Raw genomic sequence first — 23,034 nt, 5'->3', positions numbered from 1 at the left:
TGAAAGAATCAGAGACTACAGCACACAAAGCCAGTAACCAGGTTCTTAGCTTCAAGCACAGAGCCCTCTGCACCCCAGAAGCAGGGATCCACTTTAAAATCCAAGAAAAAAGACAATCACCATGAGTAAGAAGCAAATTAGAAAAGCAAAGACCATAGAATCTTATTATGGTGACACGGAAGATCAAAATATGAAATCAGAAGAGGACAGGATTGACACTATACCCACATTTGAAACCTCAAAAGGAAATATGTACTGGTCTCAAGCCCAAAAAGCATTCTTGCAAGAGCTCAAGAAGGATTTTTAAAAAAATTTATTTATTTAACTTTTAACATTCATTTTCACAAAATTTTGGGTTCCAAATTTTCTCCCCATTTGTCCCCTCCCCCCACCCCAAAGCACCAAGCATTCTAATTGCCCCTATCACCAATCTGCCCTCTCTTCTATCATCCCTCCCTTCCCTTGTCCCTATCTTCTCTTTTGTCCTGTAGGGCCAGATAACTTTGTATACCCCATTGCCTGTATTTCTTATTTCCCAGTAGCAAGAACAGTACTCAACAGTTGTTCCTAAAACTTTGAGTTCCAATTTCTCTTCATCCCTCCCTCCCCACCCATTCCCTTTGGGAAGGCAAGCATCAAGAAGGATTTTAAAAGTCAAATTAGAGAGGAAGAAGAAAAATTAACCAATGATTTTAAAAATACAATTGACAAAATGAAAAAAGACTTCACTGAAGAGAACAGCTCCTTAAAAAGTAAAATTGGCCAAATGGATAAGGAGATACAAAACCTAATTGGAGAAAATAACTTCTTTAAAGGAAAAATTGGACAAATGGAAAAGAAGGCACAAAAGCTAGCTGAAGAAAATAATTCATTAAAAATTAGAATTGAGCAAGCAGAAGCTAATGACTCTATGAGGCATCAAGAATCCGTCAAACAAAATTCAAAGAATGAAAAAATAGAAGAAGACATAAAATATTTCACTGGAAAAACTACTGACCTGGAAAATAGATCCAGGAGAGAAAATCTAAGAGTTACTGGTCTACTGGAAAGTCATGATAAGAAAAGATCCTGCACAATATCTTTTAAGAAATCATCAAGGAAAACTTCCTAGAGGTCCTAGAACCAGAGAGCAAAATAGTCAATGAAAGAATTCACTGATTACCTCCTGAAAGAGAGCCCAAATTAAAAATGTCAAGGAATATGGTAGCCAAATTCCAGAATTATCAGGTCAAGGAGAAAATACTGTAAGCAGTCAAAAAGAAATAATTCAAATATCAAGGAACTACAGTCAGGATCACACAGAACCTTGCAGCTTCTACATTAAAAATTGGAGGAATTGGAATATGATATCCTGTAAGGCAAAGGAGCTTGGACTATAACCAAGGATTAACTACCCAGCAAAATAGAGCATAATTTTTCAGGCAAGGAAATGGATAAGCAATGAAATAAGATATTTCCAGATCTTCTTGATGATAAGGCCAGAGTTCAATGGAAAATTTGATCTTCAAATACAAGACCCAAGAGAGACATAGAAAGGTAAAGACAAAAAAAGAGAAAAGAAAAAACTTGTTATTCAATAAGGGTAAACTGTTTACATCCCTATATGGGAGGATGATACTTGTTAATCTTGAGAACTGTATATTTATTACAACATTTAAAAAGGGATATACATAGATAGCAGGTATGGGTATAAGTTAACTGATGTGATGATAAAAAAAACCTAATTAAGGGGCAGTAAGGGATTTATAATGGAAGAAGAGGAAAGGAGGAATCAGAAAAAGATAAATTACATCACATGAAGAGGCACAAAAACATGTTATAGTAGAGAAAAAGAAGGGAGGAAGGTGAGTATTGTTTCAGCTTTTCTCTCATCAGATTTGGTTTAAGGAGGGAATAACACTCAGTTACATATAGAAATCTAACTTGCCCTACAGATAGTAGGAGGGAAATGGGGAAAGAAAAGGGAGAGGGGAACGACAAAGGGAGGGAAGATCAAGGGAATCAGTGGTCACAAGTAAAACTCTTTTGAGGAGAGGAAAGAAGAAGGGAGAAATAAAAGCATATTTAGGGCAAGGGGGATAGGATGGAAAGAAAGACACAGATAGTAATCATGACTGTGAATGTGAATGGGCTGAACTCTCCCATAAAATAGAGGCAGATAACAAAATAGGTTAAAACCCTTAATCCTATAATATGTTGTTTATAAGAAATACATTTGACACAGTGGGATAAACACAGGGTAAAGATAAAAAGCTGGAGTAGAATATATTATGCTTCAGCTGAAGAAAAAAAGTAGGGATAGCAAAATCCTAATCTCAGACAAAGCAAAAGCAAAAGTAGATCTAATCAAAAGACATAAGGAAGAAAACTATATCCCGCTAAAAGGCACAATAGACAATGAAGTAATAATGTAACTAAACATATGTACCAAATGGTGTAGCATCCAAATTCTTACAGGAGAAATTAAGGGACTTACAGAAAGAAATAGACAGCAAAACTGTACTCTCTGACTTTGGTAAATCTAACTTCAAAATAAGCAAGAAAGAAGTTATAGAGATGAATAGAATTCTAGACAAAGTAGATATAATAGATCTCTGGAGAAAATTGAATGGGTATAGAAAGGAATATACCTTTTTCTCAGTGGTACCTGGTGCATACACAACAATTGACCATATACTATGGCATAAAAACCTCATAATCCCATGCAGAAAGGCAGAAATAGTCAATGCATCCTTTCCAGATCATGATGCAATAAAATTATATGTAATAAAGGGCCATGGAAAGATAGGCCAAAAATTAATTAGAAACTAAATAATCTAATCATAAAGAATGAGTCAAACAACAAACCATAGAAACAATCAATAACTTCATTCAATAATTCAATAACGATAATGAGACAACATACCAAAACTTATGGGATGCAATGAAAACATTTCTTAGGGAAGGTTTTATATCTCTGAATGCCTGCATGAATAAAATAGAAAAAGAAGAGATCTATGAATTGGGCATGCATCTGAAAAAGCTAGAAAAAGAACAAATTGAAAATCCCCAATTAAATACCAAATTCGAAATACTGAAAACCAAAGAAGAGATTAATAAAATTGAAATTAAGAAAACCACTTTATCATTTCATACTTATCAAAATGAATAACACTGAGAAATATATTAGATAACATGGCATTTTTAGGGCAGCTAGGTAGCACATTGGATGGGAGTACCAGCTCTGGAGTCAGGAGTACCTCAGTTCAAATCTGGACTCAGACACTTACTAGCTGTATGACCCTGGGCAAGTCACTTAACCCAGTTTGCCTTAGTTTCCTCATCTATAAAATGAGCTAGAGAAGGAAATGACAAACTACTCTAGTACCTTTGCCAAGAAAACCCCAAATGAGGTCATGAAGAGTTGGACATGACTGAAAAACAAAATAGCATTTTTAATCTGAGATAAAAAATTATTTAACTTCTAATTTACAAGCTTCACATTCAAGTGCAATAAGCAAAATGATTACACAACTGATCTATGTCTTGAAGCTACACTGACTGATATTCACAGTGAGAGATCACTGCATTCAAATTTGACTTTGTGCACACCCAGTCCTAAATAATTACTGCTCTTTAGTCATTGTGGGTTGAAATGAATTTGCCATATTTTTCTTTCTTTTGTCCACTTAGATTTAAATCTTCTTTTCATTGGAAAAAAATCCACAGCACTAGATATATTTCTATTGGAGCAGTATTTGAAAATATCCACAAGCCTTGGCCATTACTTCATACCCTCCGAGCGGGTCTCATGCCCTCCTCCCACCCCAATGGGATATGCCCTGCCATATGGAAAACTGTCCTGTATCACTCTGAGAAGAAATTTCTTAATCATCCCATTTACCATTTACTATACATAATATATGGACTATTTAAGTTAATTTGGTGTATTAAAAATCATCAAACCTTGCCTGTAGTCAGAATAACTGACCTTCAATAGGGATTTGAAATGGATGTGTTAGCCAGAGCTTCCTATGAAGTTTCAGCCATGGAGGAATTCCTGCTGTTGGTTTCCTCCTAACACCATTATTTAGTTCATGGTTCTTGGCACAAATTGATCTTTGATAGCATGGGCTCCTTTCCCTATGTACCTGCTGCACCTTCTGGCAACGCTATTAAACTTTAAAGTGGATGGATTCCTGTCATAACTGGCCTGAAGGAGTCCATCCACCCCCAACCTTCTGAAGGCAAGTCCTATGACTACCATGAATAATCTGGAATAAAAAATGTACTAGTAATGTCTGGTGTTTTTGCTTCTTTCAATATGCATTTCTAGCCTTTATTTATAAACATATTCTCAGGTCACTTGCATCAGACGATCATCAATTTAGACTTGGAATGTTATAGACCCTTGAGTTCAATCTCTTCATTTGATGGATGAGAAAACTGAGGCTCCCAAAAGGGGAAGTGCTTTGCTGGAGGTCATGTGGGTCCAAGATTTGGACCTTTGTTTTCTAACTGTATGGCTGGTTGTTTACTAGGAAAGCCATGCTTTATTGGTACCCTGAAAGACTGGTCTTCCCTCCCCTGGATGGCACACATGAGAAAACTGAATTATACAGTTTTAAAGGTTATTTTGTGGGATGCAAAGTGTCCTCAGGATATTTAATGTAATCCATAACTGAACTGGGTAGCTAGATGGTGTAATGTATAGAGCACCAGGTCTGGAGTCAAGAAGATCTCCGTTCATATTCAGCCTCAGACACTTAGTAGCTATGTAAACCTGAGCAAGTCACTTATCCCCGATTGCCTCAGTTTTCTCATCTGTAAAATGAATTAGAGTAGGAAATAGCAAACCACTGCAGTAAAACCCAAATGCAGCCATGAAGAGTCGGACATGACTAAACAATAAATTTACTAAGGCAGCTAGGTGACACAGTAAACAGAGCACCACGCCTTGAATTAAGGAGACTCTTCTTCCTGAGTTCAAATCTGACCTCAGACATTTACTAGCTGTGTGACCTTAAGCAAGTCACTTGACCCTGTTTGCTTCAGTTCTTTATCTGTTAAATGAGCAGGCATAGGAAATGGCAAACCACGCCAGTGTTTTTGCCAGGAAAACCCCAAATGGGACCACAAAGAGTTAGACTTGACTAAAATGACTCAATAGGAATATAACTGCACTAGAATAATAATAACAATAAAACAATAAAATAATCATTATAACACATTAATAATATTAATAGCTAGCATATAGTACTTTAAAATTTGCAAAGCAGTTTACATGTGTTAGCCCATTCGGTCCTCACAACAACCCTGGGAGATATGCATGGTTATTAGCCCCATTTTGCAGATGAAGAAATAGGAGCAGAGAGGGTTAAGTGACTTCCCTAGGGTCACACAGCCACTAAATATCTGGAGTCACATTTGAAGGCAGTGCCTCTGACTCCACGTCTGGGTTTCTGTCCACTGTATCACTTAGCTGCCTCTGAAGCTCTATGGACAAACAGGCTTCCAGACTGTTAGAAAAACCTCCAATGAAGGGTAACCTAATCAAAGCCCCTCAACTTGTGCAGAAGGAACTTAGAGCCTATAACGATTACATGATTTGTGCAAACTCAACTAGAGAGTGACAGATTGGGGACATTATCATAATAGCTTAGCTGACATTTACGTAGGGACTTAAAGTTTACAAAGCACTTTACGCAGATAATCTCATTTGAGCTTCCCAACAGTCCTATGTGGATAGAGTCATAGATCACCGGGAGGTGACAGAAACCATTGTAGGTATCATATTTTCCCCATTTTATAGATAAGGGAGACGATCTTAGAGAGGTGAAATGATTTTCCCAGTGCTCTTTTCATTACACCCAATTAATTCTGGGGAGACCAGATGTATTTAACTCTTAGATCATTTGGTGATGTAAATAAATCACTGGGCCTGGAATTAGGAAGTACCATGTTCAGACTAGCCGAAGACAATAGCTGTATAATACTGGAAAAGTCACATAACCTGTGTTTGCCTCAGTTTCCTAACTGTAAAATGAGGATAATAATAGCATCAAGGTTGTTGTGAGCATCAAGTGAGATAATATGTGTAAAATGTGCTTAGCTTAGTGCCTGGCACATACTAGGGACTTAATGAATATTTGTCTTTCCTTCCTCTTTCCACTATATTATGCTGCCTTCCCAGGGTCCTTGGAATCAGGGACAACAAAGAAAGATAGATTTCAAGTGATATTGACCTTGGTTCTTGTCTGGTTTTTGTAAGAGATTGAGGACTCACTTTGATGGCTCATCCCTGTGCCACTGACAGAGAGCCAGAGTACTCATGGGGAAGCCCAAGAACCATTTGTTGATTTTTTCAAGGAGTCCAATTAAAAACTAAGTGGCTGCGGGTTGGCTAGAGCTCCTCTGCCTGACAGGATGGTTGTCACAGTAATGAGAAATCTAGGGAAGGGAGACCTCATCGTTAGGTGTGATGGAAAGGTTTGGAATGCATCTGCCAATGCATTTGGCTTGAACCCAGAATCCTCTGTGTAATATTTATAGGAGGAACTGTTGCTTTGCCTGGACAAGTGGCCATGAGAAAATGAAGACATGCTTGGGCCCAATATCAAGCAATGCAGTGTGGCTGAGAGCTCTGCTCTGTTGTTTGGAAGTTAGGGCCACGAGGTAGACAAGGAGCAGGTAGGCAGGGAACAGACACTTTCGTGGGATTTTCATGGGAACCAAGGTTCTGTCTAGCTCTGGAGGCTGTTTTGGCCCTTGGTGACCTATAAAGAAAAGTGTAAGAACTTTCTCAAGTCAAGATTGGGATGCTGAGGTAAGATACCCAGAGAGAGTCCACCAAGGAACATGGTAAAGAGGAGAGACAGCCCCTCCTTGACTCATGGGGTGGTGGTAGTGGTGGGATCATTCACATGTTGGGAATTACCCACTGCCGTACGTTTTCACTTTGTTCACCCATTCATTGGAGTCAAATGCCAAGATTATTCATATAGTTAGTATGACAAAACCATGCATATCAGGAATTAACCATATCCCACTAAGCCAGTTTGGGATAGTAAGTGTTTGTTTTCTAACAAGAGCTATTACTCCTTCTGGGTCTCTTTCCAGACCTTTGCCAAATTACAGCAATCAGCAGGCACTCTCTGACTTCCAAAGCTTAGGTGCCAACCTAAGCTTCCAACCCCAAGAGGATCTTGCAACCATATGATTGCAAGTCAATTTGGTAAGACCTGAAACTACTGGAACACAGCACTACTTGAATCAAAATCCTGGCAGATTTGAGATGTAAACCACCTCATCACACCTTGATGGCTTCTTTTGGGAAGAAGGACAGATGAGATAGTAACCCCCGTGGACACCTAGTACTGTGGCATGCACCACCTACCTGGTATAGAACATGTTTCTTTTTCAATCCCCTCCATATCAAGGGTCCCACTTTCCCCTCCAATTACTTTATATTTAGGATGAAGATTTTAGGATTGCACTTATTTCAACGGTATAGACAACTTCTCGGTAAGAAAACATCCTCTACCAACGTAAGTTGGCTCCTTCTTTGCAACTTATGGTCTTGGAGAATTGCCTGGGGCACAGAACAGTTATGTGACTTGTGTAGGATCTCCCAGGCACTATGTGTCAGTAGATAAAGTATCACTCTCAGAACCAAGAAGATCTGGTCCTGAATATGCTTACATGTGTATATACTGTTGTTTCCCCTGATAGAAGCTAAGCTCCTTGAGGTCAAGGGCTATTTCATTTTTGTCTTTATGGCCCCAGCACCTAGTACAGTGCTTAGCACTTAATGGAGCTTAATAAAAGCTAGTTTATTGATTGATTGATTTGTACTTAATAAATATTTGTTCATTGATCGATTACCCTTCGATAGAAATATGGAAACATAGGTGGATCTAACGCCAAAGGCCATGACCACTTTGGTCACATTATCTTGACACCTATATTTGCCCTACGTTCCCCTCCCAGAACTCTTGGGTTCATTGATGACTCAACTCCAATGATATCTATGAGAGGCCTGCCTTTATCCTGCTGAGTTGTTAGCTCTTCTCCCTCCTCCTTCAAGGAATTACTTTGTATTTTGCATGATTTCATATTTCGAGAGGCAGCATGGCGTAACAGACAGAGAGGTGGCCTGAAAGCCAAGAAGATCTAGGTTCAGGTCCTGATGTAACTTTGGGCAAGCTGCTTCATAACTCCATGATCTAGGAAACTCTCTGAGACTATAAGTTGCAGAGAAAGTGGTAACCTGCTTTGGTAGAGGGAGTTTCCTCACCTGGGAATGCCCCAAACTAGTGAAATCACATGTCCTATCCCCATCCTACATTTTGCATTTACTTAGTAGTAACAATTATTTCCCCTCAGTAGAATATAAACTGCTTCTTTTTCTTCCTCCTCCTCCTCCTCCTTCTCCTCCTTCTTCTTCTTCTTCTTCTTCTTCTTCTTCTTCTTCTTCTTCTTCTTCTTCTTCTTCTTCTTCTTCTTCTTCTTCTTCTTTTCTTTGAATCTCTTGGCTCCCAGTGTCATTCCTGGCATATAGTAAGCACTCAATATGATTTATTGAATGTAACTAAAAACTGGTCTTATTTAATGTAGAGGGGGATTAGTGATATCATTTTAGGAGAACAGAACCCCTGGCCCACCTAAGAGCTCCATTCCTTAACTTAAAGCTTTGATGCATGTGAAAACACATTCCTTCTCTCCAGTCAGTGCTTTAAATACAGTGAAATGAGAAAAATTTTGGAGTAGGGAGTTGGGAGACCAGGGTTTTAGTCCTGGCCTGAACACTAATGCAACTAGATGGTACAGTGGATAGAGTGCTGAGCCTGGAGTCAGGAAGGCCTGAATTCAAAGCTGGCTTCAGAAATTTACTGAGCAAGTCATCTAACCTTTGTTGTCTCATTTTCTTCAGCTGTAAAATGGGAATGGGTTGTCTTGAGGATCAAATAAAATAATATTTGTAGAGGGGTGGAGGGAGGGGGACCCTGAATGGCACTATGGGGGTGGCAAGACTCACCTACCATTTTGCCTGGGGCTGTTTGGGCTCCACATAGGAAACAAGAAGGCAATTGAAGTACCATCCCCTGCGGCATGCTAAGCAGCAGAGCATGAATCAGCAATATTATGCAGCTTTCAGAAAAATAATTCACATTCTGGGGAGGACTCATAGGAGGGCAGTATTTAAGGATACTGTGATGATAAGCAGTTCACATTTATGTAGCCCTTGGAAGGTGCAAGGTACTCAGAGTTCAGGGGATTATTACATTGTGCCACCTTGTCTCCCTAAAGGTAATGCTAAGGTGAACCTATAATTTCATTGAGATAAAGAACGAACTACTGGAAGAAGAAACTCCCTCTAGCCATGTAGGCTGGCACCTTCTCTCCAACTTATAGATTTAGGGGTTGAGTGACTTGCTCAGGGTAACACATTTAGGAAATGTCAGAAGAACAAAATGAATTCAGATTATTCTGTCTCTGAGGACAATTAGTTTTCCATATGGCCTTGAGGAGAGAGACATACACACACATATGTATACATACATATGTGTGTATACACATGTGTGTTTATATATACATGTGTATATATGTGTATAGATATATGTACATGCGTATGTAGGTGTATAGGTATGTGTGTGTGTATATGTGCATGTGTGTGTGTATCTTCCACTGGTTAGATCCTTTTCTCACATACTACATTCAGTTCAGGCCACTATCACTTACCAGTCATAGGAGGTATTCCAGATAGAACAATGAAAGGCACCGAAAGGTTGGAAAGCAAGGTTCACTGGGAAAGACCCAATGCTCTTGAAGAACTTGGCCAAGAGATGTGAGAGGGACTGGATTGCTGATCTCCAGACACAAAAAGAGCAGTACTGTAGAACTGTGGTGAATATTGATGATCACCTGATCACCTAATCCAGTCCTTTCATTTTACAAGTCAGGAAACTAAGGCCCCAGGTGACACAGTTAGGAGGCAGTAGAGCCAAGGCTGGATTGTGGGTCTCTGACTTTCCAGTCCAGCATACTCAACATCACACTCTATTGCCATTCAGCATATGATGGTTAACAAAGCTTTCATTTCTTCAGGGAAAACACAAGACAAGGTGTATGGCACAGAAGTATGTGGGATTTAAGTTCAATTTAAGAAATAACTTCCTACTAGAGACTTCTCAAATACTACTGGGCAGAAATGAAAGAGACAGAAAAACAAAAGATTGCAATAAAAAAAATAAAAATTATTCCAAAGAAGACATGAAAGAATGTAGGAAAAAGTTCACCAGTCAATCAATGCTACTGGGGGAATGTCTTCAGCAAAGGCCAAATAGGAAAGTTAGTACTTATGCATCTAAGGCATGCTGAAGTTGCTGAGTATGAATTTTATCTGTGAAAATCACTTTCGCAATAACACAATCTTTCCTTGGAGCCCTTTAAAATTGGATGGCTGCTCTATAGTCAGGTGCATAGAATCAGACTAAATGACTTTTTCTATGCTCCTTAGTTTGCCAGGGACAGATCTGTGAGTTTGGGGCTTTTAAAATTGTCCTTGCATTGCCCTCTTGCAAATCAATCCAGTATGGAATACCAAGGAGCTGTTCCCATTGTGACATCCCTCCAAAGTATCAGGTATTGAGGGACTTCGGCTTTTAACTCCTCTGGAGGTCTGATATACCTTGTACTGCATCCTTGTGCTGCTGATGGAACTCAGTAATCTTTCCTTGTTTATTAGGAAACACACACACATACATATAAGGGGAGCTAGGGGATATAGTGGATAGAACACTCCACCTGGAGTCAAGAAGACCTGAATTCAAATCTGGCCTCAGGCACTTAGGCTCTGTAACCCTGGGTAAGTCACTTAACCCTGTTTGCCTCAGTTTTCTCATCTGTAAAATGAGCTGGAGAAGAAAATGGCCAACCCCTCCAGTATCTTTGCCAAGAAAATCCTAAGAAGTAGTCATAGTCAGACATGACTAGAAAAAAAGACTAAAGAATGATACACACACACACACACATGCACACACACATGCACACACATGTGCACACGCACACACACACACGCACACACACGTGTATCTTTAAAGTCTGCAAACCATATTTGTCTCATTTTGTCCACACAATAACCCTCAATGGATAGGTATTATTATTATTATTATCCCCTCTTTATGTATGAGAAAACTGAGGCTGAGAAATATTAAAGGACTTATGCACCTAATAATTATTTGGAGCAAGATTCAAACTGAGGAATTTCCTGGCTCCAAGTCCCGCCTTCTAGCTGGAGCCCAGGTGTGATCTAGAAGGTGATAAGCAACTTTCATTGCTTCTAGAAGACAGGGGTACTCTCAGCAGCAGATGAAAAGTAAGAAGGCATGACGAATTATGTCACTACTGAGGAAGGCTGTGTGTAAAATAATGGCCCTGGGCCTCGTATTTGGCACACCATGGTACTGGGAGACAGATACAACCACTGTAGAGGACATCTTGGCTAATCCAGAGAGGGGTGGCTAAAGGCCAGACTCAAGCCACATGGAAAACAGAACGAGGAGAAGCTGTAGGAGATAGATAACCAGGGCCAGTGAGCAGAACCAGTCTGTCTACATGAATAAGAACTCCATAGAATGAAAGCTTTTTGAGGGAAGGAACTTTTCATTTTATGTTTTAAAAAATGGCATCTAATACACAGTTTTTTGCATATAGTAGGAGCTTAATAGATGCTTGATGAATTGAGTTGAAATGACCAATTTATTGACTGGTGGGGGACTGATGCTGGAGAGGGCAATCATGGCCCAGAGGTAGCAATAGAGGTCAGGCAGGTACCTGTAAGCAGTTATAGTACATGGGGGGCTGCACCTTCCAACAACTCTGGGACATGAGATTGTTAGGTAGAGAACAAAAACAGGTCTTGGGTAGGACTGCATGTGACGCTCTGTTGTGAATGAGGGCACTTTGCTCATGGGGTTCTTTCTGTCGTGTAAGGTTAAGAATGATTCAGATCAATGCAGATGACTAAAATCAAACCTGATCTATCTCTTCTGAGTCACACAGTCCAATTTATCAAGCAGAATGTGAAACTGTGAAACTGTGGAACAGTTCAGAGTTCTTGGTAAAGGAAACAACCCAATGACATTGTGAGCCATGAATTGATGTTGAGTTGCCTGAATTTTTGGCATGAGGGCTACACTAAAGCTCTGTGTAGGTCTACCTCAGCCCTGAGTATTAAATACTCATTATTGCAAATCTCTGAACATAAGAATCTCTCCAGTCACCCTGAGAGCTGGGACAGTTCTTCCACTTGGATGAAGGAAAAGTCAAAATTGAGATCCCATTCTTTCCCATCAGTTATCTGGCTTTTTAATGTGACTGGGTTCTTTGAGCTTATTCATAGGTCATAGATGATTCAACAGGAATCTGCTTAAGAGTATTGCTCCTCTATCAGAAAGGAAAAGGAAAAAAATCAGCATAGAAATAATTTCTGGTAATTGAACCCAAATTCCCAATGGAATATAGTTGGTGTTCTATCAACTGCTTACCAGTCAGCATTGTGTCATCACTTGATGGCATTTGTGCATAGGAAATGGAATTTCTTAGGGGGCTACTAGGAAGCCTAGCCTTAAACATCAGTAGAATCTTAACTATTGATTGTTTGAGATTAAGGAACAAGGTACAACCCCTTATGAGATGAAAATATCTCTTGGAAGAGTAATGAACCAATTGTTATTACTCCTGGGCATCTCAATGTGAGTTAAGTGATTAAAACCTTTGTTGCTTTCAGAGAACGTTTTGACAAAACAAAGGGTGAAGCATCCATCCATTAGATACCATAGCATCCTAAAAAAGGGAAAACAGCCATTGAAAGGGGAAATGGGAGGTCTGGTAAAGCAAGCTTCATCTATTTCACACTGATTTATACTCAGAACTCTGGAGCTGGAAGAAACCTTTCAGAGATCATCCCCTCAAAACCCTTAGGCATGCCTAACACTCTCTGCTTGCCTATATATGTCCTGACCTCTCAATTTACAAACAGGCTCAGAGAAGGAAATGATTTGTTCAAGGTCATAGAGCTAGAAAGTAGTAGAGCTTAAGCTAGAACTCCATTTTTTTGATGCCAAATCTAGTGATCTTTTTTTTTTCTTAGCACAGCAGGTTCAAAGCTCGCCAAGACTAAGTAAGATAAAGATGTTGCAGGGGTTCTAGATTCTCCCTGACAAAATAAGTACGTCCAAATAGTGCTTTTATTGTTATTCAGTTATTTTCAGTTGAGTCCAACTCTTTGTGACACCATTTGGGATTTTCCTGGCAAAGGTACTAGAGTGGTTTGTCCCTTTTTTTCTTTAGCACATTTTACAGAGGAGAAAACTGAGGCAAACAGGGTCAAGTGACTTGAGTGGCCGAGACCAGATTTGAACTCAGGTCTTCCTCACATCAGGTCCAGTGTTCTATCCACTGTGTCACTTAGCTGCCTCCCACACAGTGCACTGTCCGATAAAAAACATATTGATTTTACCTATTAGCATTTTAGTAGCTTGTAAATGGTTAAGTGTTATTCTAACATCAAATGGAACTAAGTCAGTAGATCTCAAACTTTTTGGTCTCTGGGTCCCTTTATGCTCTAAAAATTATTGAGGACCACCCAGTAGGGTTATTCTTGGGTGTGCTCTCCAGGATACCTGCTCTGAGGATACACCAGCCAACCTTCACACCTATGTCTGGCTTTGAAGTGACATACCCAATGAGAATGAGGAGCCAATTCCTATATAAAGTCACTCATAGTACTAGGGATCACTCTTGGCCAGTCAACTTAAAATACCTTTACCTAGGTCCAGATCCTTCCCCAAAAGGCAGCCATGATACATTACATGTGACAGATATGTATCATTTCAGGATATACAGGTCTGTGTAATTAACAAGGTGTATAGACAAATCTAATCATCCCGCTACAAAGGATCTCTGGGCACATCTGCGAAGGGTTAGCTCTGGTCAATGGTGTTTTATTTTTATTTAATTTTTAACTTTTTTCCATTAATAAGATTTTATTTTCTTTCTCCCACACTTCTTCCCACCTCCAACAGGAAAAAGAAAGAAAGATAAACAAAACTCTAGCAAGAATATGCACAGCCAAGTGTTTTCTTGACCAAATTATAGGGCACCCAAAATATAAGACATGCTTCTTAGGGTGTTGGCACTATAAAATAAATAAATAAGAGACCCAAGGAAGGGCAAATTGTAATAAATAATAATGGTTCCCATTTTATGGCTCTTAAAAGTTTCCAAAGCACTTTATACACATTATCCTTATAATATCAAGTTCAGCTGGTTGAAAAAGTAAATAAGGTGTTAGATTTGTCAGTCAGGAAGATTTGTATTCCAATCCTACCTTTGTCATTTACTAGCTGTCTGACCCTGGGCAAGTTGCTTAACTAATCAGCTTCAATTTCCTCATCTATAAATTGTCCCCAATAATTTACTTGCTTCATTGAGTTAAGGTGAGGATCAGATGAGATATTTTGTGTGTGTAGATAGATAGATAGATAGATAGATAGATAGATAGATAGATAGATAGATAGAGAGAGAGAGAGAGAGAGAGAGAGAGAGAGAGAGAGCACTTTGGAAGCCAGTGCATAAATGCCAGCTATCTGTATCCCCCTTTTATAGATGAGAAAAATGAGGCATAAAGAGGTAAAGTGGCTGAGGCAGGATTTGGGTTTAGGTGTAACCCTCTCCTCAGAGGTATTCAAACTGAGACTGGATGACCACTTGAGTATGTGATATAGTTATCTGTTCCACATTATAACCTTCCCCATCATGGTTTTTATACACCTAGATCAGCATAAGAAATTAAATGGGAACTTTTTAGGAGTTTTGTGAAAGCCACAAACAGCACACAAAAGCCAGCAGATAACACAGAAAAAATTTGGAAACAAAGAAATGTAGGATTGTTATTTTTAAAAAAGGCATTCTGGTAGACTACGAAAAGGCTAAGTCCTTATATGATTTCCTAAAGGAAAATGAAGGTGAAGGGTCTACCCCTACAGATTTTACACAAATTTTCCAGACCACAGTGACACAGCACCTCTAACCTCTGTGATGTGGAAGGGATAACTGTAATAGGGATTCCTTTGGTGGGTTAGACTATATGGGCATTGAAGTTCCTACCAACTCTCAAATCTGGTGATTCTATGATTCTGTGAGGTCTTTAGGATTACAGGTCTAGTATTGAAACTGTTACAAAATGCTGCCAGTGAGACAGCACATCCTTCTGTAAAAAATGACATTCAGTAGAACAGTCTGTCCCTGCTTATGATTATATGAGTCTCTTATGACAACCATCTCTCCAGGTTGTAATGTCGACCCATCACTTTAGGATGAGTATAGTGATAATAGAAGCAGATGTGAAACTGGAGAAAGAGTGTAACTTTGTAGATTGCCTCTTAATAACTTCTTTTTTATTCATTCATTCAGCCATTCATTTTATTTATTTATTTATTTAATGTTCTACAATCACTACCAAAAAGCTTACATTTTTACCCCCCTGCAAAGTAATTTCTAATTATTGTTTTAATTTCCTCCTCATTGGAGATGAGTTCACCCCTTTAATTTTTGATATTAGTAATTTGATTTTCTTCTTTCTTTTTTTAAATCAAATTGACCAAAGGTTTATCAATTTTATTAGTTTCTTCCTAAAACCAACTATTGGTTTAATTTATTAATTCAATAGTTTTCTTGATTTCAATTTTATTAATCTCTCCTTTGGTTTTTAGTATTTCTAATTTGGTATTTACTTGGAGATTTTCAATTTGTTCTTTTTCTAGTTTTTTCAGCTGCATGCCCAAATCATTGATCTCCTCTTTTTCTATTTTATTTATGTGGCCATTCTAAGATATAAAACTTCCCCTAAGAACTGCTTTTGCAGTATCCCATAAGATTTGGTAGGTTGTCTCATTATTGTCATTCTCTTGAATGAAGTTGTTGATTGTTCTATGATTTCTTCTTTAACCCATTCCTTCTTTAGGATTAGATTATTTAGTTTCCAATTGATTCTTGGTTTATCTTTCCATGACCTTTTATTACATATAATTTTTATTGCACTATGATCTAAGAAGGATGCATTGATTAGCTCTGTCTTTCTGCACTGGATTGTGAGGTTTTTATGTCCTAGTATGTGGTCAATTTTTGTAAATGTGTCATATACCGCTGAGAAAAAGGTATATTCCTTTCTATTCCCATTCAATTTTCTCCAGAGATCTATCATATCTACCTTATCCAGAGTTTTATTTACCTCCTTAACCTCTTTCTTATTTATTTTGAGGTTAGATTTATTGAGTTCAGAGATGGGGTGGTTGAGGTTCCCCCACTAGTATAGTTTTGCTGTCAATTTCTTCCTTCAACTCCCCCAACCTCTGCTCTAAGAATTTGGATGCTATACCACTTGGAGCATACATGTTTAGTAATGATATTGCTTCATTGTCTATGGTGCCTTTAAGCAGGATATAATTTCCATCCTTATCTCTTTTGATTAGATCTATTTCTGCTTTTGCTTTGTCTGAGGTTAGGATTGCTACTCCTGCTTTTCTTACATCAGCTGAAGCATAATATATTCTGCTCCAAACTTTGACCTTTATCCTGTGTGTATCCCCCCATTTCAAATGTGTTTCTTGTAAACAACATATTGTTGGATTATGGCTTTTAATCCATTCTGCTATCTGTCTCTGTTTTATGGGAGAGTTCATTCCATTCTTACTGCATTCTTTTAAGAAAAGTTGCCCATCTTTCACCGTTTTTTAAAGAGTTTGTTCAGAGAGAATGTAAACTATGTGTGGGGATAAATTTATGTGATTCCGGGATTAGGTACCATTTAACTAACATGGCTTGCTCACAACAGGCATAGCAGCCTTTTTGAGCCTTCACTTTCTCATCTGCAAAATGGCAGTTGGGATATTTGCATTAACTATGTCCCAGAGCAAAGCTCCTCATAAAGAGTAAATACACAAATAAGAGTTCTTATTGGTAATGCTCTCTTTGGGCCTGAAGTGGTTTGAGAACAGAGTCCACAGGAAAATAATAAATAGGAATTTTTTTGGATTTTTTTTTTGGAATTTTCTTGCCTTGTTTTCCACCTTAAATAAATGGAAAATTGGACGTCAAGAGACGTGGTTTTGGGCTATGACCTCAGAGTTAGTCATTGTTGGACTTCTGTACAAATCCTCAATAAAACTGCTAGTGCCTTTTTTCACAAACTGCCTTCTGTTTCATGATTTTGCATTTTATTGTACTTATTCCCTTTATACTTATTCTATATACCCACATATACATGCATAAACTTATACACACATACACATACTTATATATGTATAGATTTTGTTGTTCTTTTGATTTGGTTGTTTCTGATTCTTTATTACTCCATTTGGGGTTTTCTTGCCAAAAATATTGGAATGGTTTGTCGTTTCTTTCTTCAGCTCATTTTACAGACAAGGAAACGGAGGCAAACAGGGTCAAACAGCTAGTAAGTATCTGATGCTAGATTTGAACTCAGGATTTCCTGACTCCAGATCTGATACTATATCCACTGTGCTACTTAGCTGCCCCAAATACACACACATTGATATCAACACATACATATGTATCTACAATATACATACATGTGTATATTATCCACATACGTACAATACATACACATATATTATAAACATACACATAATATATACATGCATACATATGTACACACAAATACGCATAGATATAGAATATATGCTCCTTTTGAGAAGGGAATGTTTATTTTTTTTTCTTTGCATCCCCAATAACTACCCCAAAGTCCGGTACATAGCAGGTATTTTACAAACACTTGTTGATTGATTCCAGATCCTGCTTATTTCATTAGATTTGGCTTCTGCTCTATCAGCATTAGTACTGACAATATCATCTGTATTCTTTTGTACTTACTGATGTGTTATGCTTTAATTGTCCTTTTTGTTTTACATATTTATGCCTGTCTTCCTAAATGAAGTTATAAGCTTATTCAGAGAAGGGATCACATTTGCTTTTTTCCTCCTGTTCAAAATTCCTAGAACAGTGATTTTCAAGGAAGAAGAACTCATCAGATATTTCAGTAAATTGTTCCTTAGCTAAAAAATTGAAATATTTTCTTTATTTTTTTTCTAGACAGGTTCATGACAGGGAAGAACTGATAAGCAAAGAGATGAATTGTGTTTCTCTTTACACTTTGTATCCAAAGTCAATTGTTTATTAGTATGAATAAAAGTCACTATCTTAATCATATGGACTCTAAAAATTACGGATGTTTCACAATTATTCAAATGTTTTGATTTCACTTCCCTCCCTGCTATGCTTCTGCCTCTCAGGATTTCACCATCTTCTTGTCCTGGAACATCCCTCCTCCAAGCTTACCCTCTCTCTTCGGTGACCTCCTTTTGTGGGGAAAGAAGGGCCTCCATTTTGGGGATGGGTCTAGCTGGGCTAGGCTTCCTTCCCTTCTTGACCTTGCTTCTCACTTTTCAGACTTCATCACAAGCCCTTCTCTTCTCCTGAAGGTGCACTTTTCAGACTTCATCACAAGCCCTTCTCTTCTCCTGAAGGTGCCATCTTTCTCTTCAGCTTCCACTTATGTCTTGTCCCATTAAGTTGTAAGCTCCTGGAGGGTAAGAACTTTTTAAGAAGTATTTGTACTTCTATTGCTTTCCCATATCTGGCATATAGTAAACACTTAGTAAATTTGCTTGCTGCCTGCCTGTCTTCTGCATTTATATCCAGAAAGTCTGATTTAATCAAATACTATCAGGTAATAATACCACTGATCAAATCAGAAAGCTTTAATTAAATGAGCAAATAACCTTAAGACTAGAAGTATATACCAAAAAGCTCTTAACCATCATGGTTGTGCATTTATTTGAATAACAGTTACATCTACATTCAGCTTTTAATCCTTAAGAAGCTTAAATGAAATTCAGGAACCAATTATGACCTCCTTCAGGGACGGAGGGATTTTTTTATTCCTGAATAATTTTATAACTTACATTTTTTTCTCCTTCAAAACTGGTTTCTTCAGTCCTTTGAGCCAGATTGCTTTACAGTGTCCAAACCATATTCTCTACTTCATCATCATGGGGGTAGAAAGCAGTGCATAGAACACTGAACTAAGAAGATAAGCCTTGGGCCCTAATGTCCTCTGAGTCGCTCTCTAGACATGTGAGTTTGGGAAATCATTTAACTTGTATAAGCTCTGGATTCCTAATCTATAGAAGGGAGATAATAATAATTGCCCTATGGATCCCATTGGCCCATATGAGGATCAGATGCTAATGTTTGTGGAAATGTTTATAAGCCATACAGTTCTGTGCAAAGGGGGTCCATAATAGTCAGACAGAATCACCAAAATTGCAAGTTAAGAACTCTTTCTGTCACCAAATGACAAATGTTTTTTAAAGAAACAATGGAAAAAGGGAAAAAGGGAAAGATAATGAGGTATAAAGTCTATGCTAGGAATGAGTAAGGAGGGGGAAAATGAGAACAGAGAGATGTGGCTTGAAAAGCCACAAAAAAGGTAGAGGTAAAGAAAAAGTAAAATATATTCAAAGACCATCAAGGCAATGATAAATATATTAAGGACTGATCTTTCAGCTAGAAGCCCAAGTTTTTTTTATTTTAAAGGAATGAAATAGAATCACAGATTTCGAGCTGGAAAGAATCTTAGAGATAATCTAATTCAACTCCTTTTTCTTACACATGGGAAACTGAGTCTGAGAGAATTTAAGTAACTTGACCAGGGTTACATATTCATTGAATTTTATGGGGTGCAAGGCCTGGAGTCTGTAAGACCTGCATTCAAACCCTACCTCAGACACATACTAGTTGTGTGACCCTGGGCAAGTCACTTAACTTCTGTTTGCCTCAGATTTCTCATCTGTAAAATTCGAATAATAATAGCAACCACTGTCTAGGATTATTGAGAGGATCAAATGAGGTAATTGTAAAGAACTTAGCACATTGCCTGGCAGTAGTAGAAGTACTATATAAGTGTTAGCTTTTTGTTGTTGTTTCAGTTGTGTCCAACTCTTGGTGACCCCATTTGGGATATCCTTGGCAAAGATTTAGTAAGTGGTTTGCTATTTCCTTCTCCAGATTATTTTACAGATGATGAAACTTAGGCAAACAGAGTCAAATGACTTGCCCAGGGCCACCCATCTAGTAAGTGTCTGAGACTGGATTTGAACTCAGATCATCTTGGTGCTAAGCGTGGCACTCTATTCACTGTGCCACCCACGTACTAATACTATTATTATCATTACTGTGTGTGAGTCAGGGTTTGGAATCAGGTTTCCCTAATTCCATGGCTATCCCTGTGTCTGCTGGGCCACCTGGCACAAAATCCTTTTCAAAGGAGGATTTTGAATGCTGAATACCATATGTTAGGGAAGGGGATCAGGTTACCCAGAAGAGCAAGTCCAAAAACATAGGCTACTACCCCCTGCTGTTGCTTATGGCTTAGTCTGAATGTGTTAAGGGATCGCAGTGTGTTTAATGCACATTCACTTTTTTTAAAGCTATTTCCCTAATATTCAGGAATTAACTTTCTAACCTTCCTTTGTCCCTTACTGTTTTCTCATCAAGGTCTTGACTTTTCTCCTCCTCTTCTCTGTGGTAAGAAGCCATAATATAAGCATGTGCTCTGCCAGAGATAAACCTACTGCTTTAGAGACTTTGCCTCTTACATCTGTGTTCCCCCACTTCCAGGGTTTGTCACAGTAACTAAAGCTCAGCTCCAGCTGGAAGCCTGGCAGGCTGTTTCCTCCAGAGTGCCTAGTCACGGTGGTGTGTGCTCCAGTTTGGCTCGTTTTAGTAACCACCGACCACTGTCTGTCGCTATCACCTCAGCTCGGGTGGTTTGGAAGCCACAAGAAGGCATAAGGCAAGTGTCTTCTTCTACTTTTCTTGTGATTTTATTAGACTTTTATCACCCCAAGCCACGGAGGGTGTTATCGCCAGAGTCAGGGAGCTGGTTTTAAAATGGCACCATTGGTTTTTTGAGAAAAATTACTTTGGGGGGAGGTAAAAAAGCCAATAGCTTCTGGCTTCCTGTGATTCCATGACTACTCTATGATATCACCGTGGTCTGATGTGCTGAGTGAATCATTCCTTGAATGATGTGAACTTAGAGGCTATTTTCCCCACTCCTATACAGCAGTTATGACAGGGCACCGGAAGTACTCACTCTTCCTTCCATCTTTCTTTCATATACATATACATATACATATACATATACATATACATATACATATACATATACATATACATATACACATACACATACACATACATACACATATATATAATATGTATGTGTGTGTATATATATGTATATAAACATTAGAAAATAGTCAACCTTTTCCCCCCCATCTTTACTTTTGGTTTGGGGCACTAAAGCAGGTAATAATTAGGAAGGAGTGTGGTGTATTTGAAAAAACCACATGTTCTGGGGTCAGAACCTGTCCCTGATGCTATATGACCTCCTCCAATCCACTCTTCTCTTCCTTTCACCCCACACTGATGCCCCCCTTCAGCTTTCCTAAGTAAAGTACTAAGTACTTTAGTACTAAGTCCGAGTACTAAGAAAGTACAAGAAGTTCTTTCCAGTTTTATTTATATGAATATTTATATAAATAAATGAACATTCTATACCTACTATGTATATATGTGCCTTGTTATTATAGTCATTCCGGGTTTTCTTGGCAAAGACACTGCAGTGGTTTGCCACTTCCTTCTCTAACTCATTTTACAGATGAGGAACTGGGCAAACAGGGTCAAGGGACTTGCCTAAAGTCACAAACACAGTAAGTGTCTGGGACCAAATTTGAACTCAGGTCCTCTGGACTCTAGGCCTGACACTTTATCCACTGCACACCAAAGTGTCCCTTCCATATACTATATATGTGCCTACCATGTATGTGCACGTATATACACACACACATATGAATATATTTATATTTGCATACATGTACAAATATATTCATACATATACACACACACACATATGGTTGGTTGCTGTCCCTCATTCTCAAAGAACAAAATAATATCACTGTTTTAGAGTATGTAAACCCAAGCAAAGTGGGATTTTTTGTTGTTTATTTTCTGGAGTTCAGTTTCCCTGGCTCACTGAAAACATCCAAAGGATTGATCTCCTTTGAACCCTGATGGTTCACAGCTGTGTTGAATCACATAGGTTTCATTTCTAATGGCTCTGAGCCAATTAGGAGCTGAGTCTTTGTTATATATAGTGGGAAGTGGGTATTTTGCTTTGAGGGTTTGCTTATGAGAAGGATCTTTTGATTCCGTGGATGGGACTCTGAGAATCCACTTGTTAAAAAGCAGCCCCTCTCCATCAGATATTGTTGGTACTCCCCCATCTGATGATATATGTAGGTGGTTGTATTACTTCGTTCAGACGGTTGGAGCCCTGTCTGTTGATGTGTGTGCTAATTTCTCTGCTTCTTTCTCTGTATTTTCTCCAAGGTCAGAGTGAAAACCTTTCCCCTGAACTAGTAAATGACTTATATATGTTCAATTAAAGAAGGATTGTTAACCCCTTTAAAAGCTATCTTTCCTTTATAAAGCAGATCAAAGAACCTGTGCTAGCTGCCCATCCTGGGTGTGCTAGGGTGCTTGCTACTACAGAATAAAGTTATAGCATGTCCAATTGTGACTGATCAGACCAACAGGAGCTTGGAATTCACTACCACAGACTGAGCACAAATAGTCCATATGAACATTTGGGGTGGATTTTTTAAACTTGAATATCTCATGTTTCTTTGGAGTGATTGCAATTTTGTTTTGCTCATAGAGCACAGCATCTTCTTTGATGAGGGCACTCCACGCTGGGTGGTCCTGTGCCAATAACTACCATGTCGAACAATCAACTCCAAAGTTCTTCAGAGAGAATGTGTGTGTCTGTGCATATGTATGTATGTATCTACATATATACATACAAATACATATATACATACATATGTATACATGAAAATATCCATT

General features: G+C 38.5%; 1 long non-coding RNA gene across 1 annotated transcript in view; it reads left to right on the top strand.

The window, feature by feature from the left end:
* The window catches only part of LOC140498296 (uncharacterized), a 41,056-nt gene extending 36,779 nt beyond the window's left edge, over positions 1-4,277 (top strand). The window contains exon 4 of the long non-coding RNA XR_011965058.1: positions 3,673-4,277. This is a non-coding gene — a long non-coding RNA (uncharacterized lncRNA). The remainder of the gene's footprint in view (positions 1-3,672) is intronic.
* The last annotated feature ends 18,757 nt before the right edge of the window (positions 4,278-23,034 follow it).

Source organism: Notamacropus eugenii, chromosome 4, assembly GCF_028372415.1.
Source record: "Notamacropus eugenii isolate mMacEug1 chromosome 4, mMacEug1.pri_v2, whole genome shotgun sequence".
NCBI classification, from domain to species: Eukaryota; Metazoa; Chordata; class Mammalia; order Diprotodontia; family Macropodidae; genus Notamacropus; species Notamacropus eugenii.
This window is presented reverse-complemented; position numbering and strand designations above follow the sequence as displayed.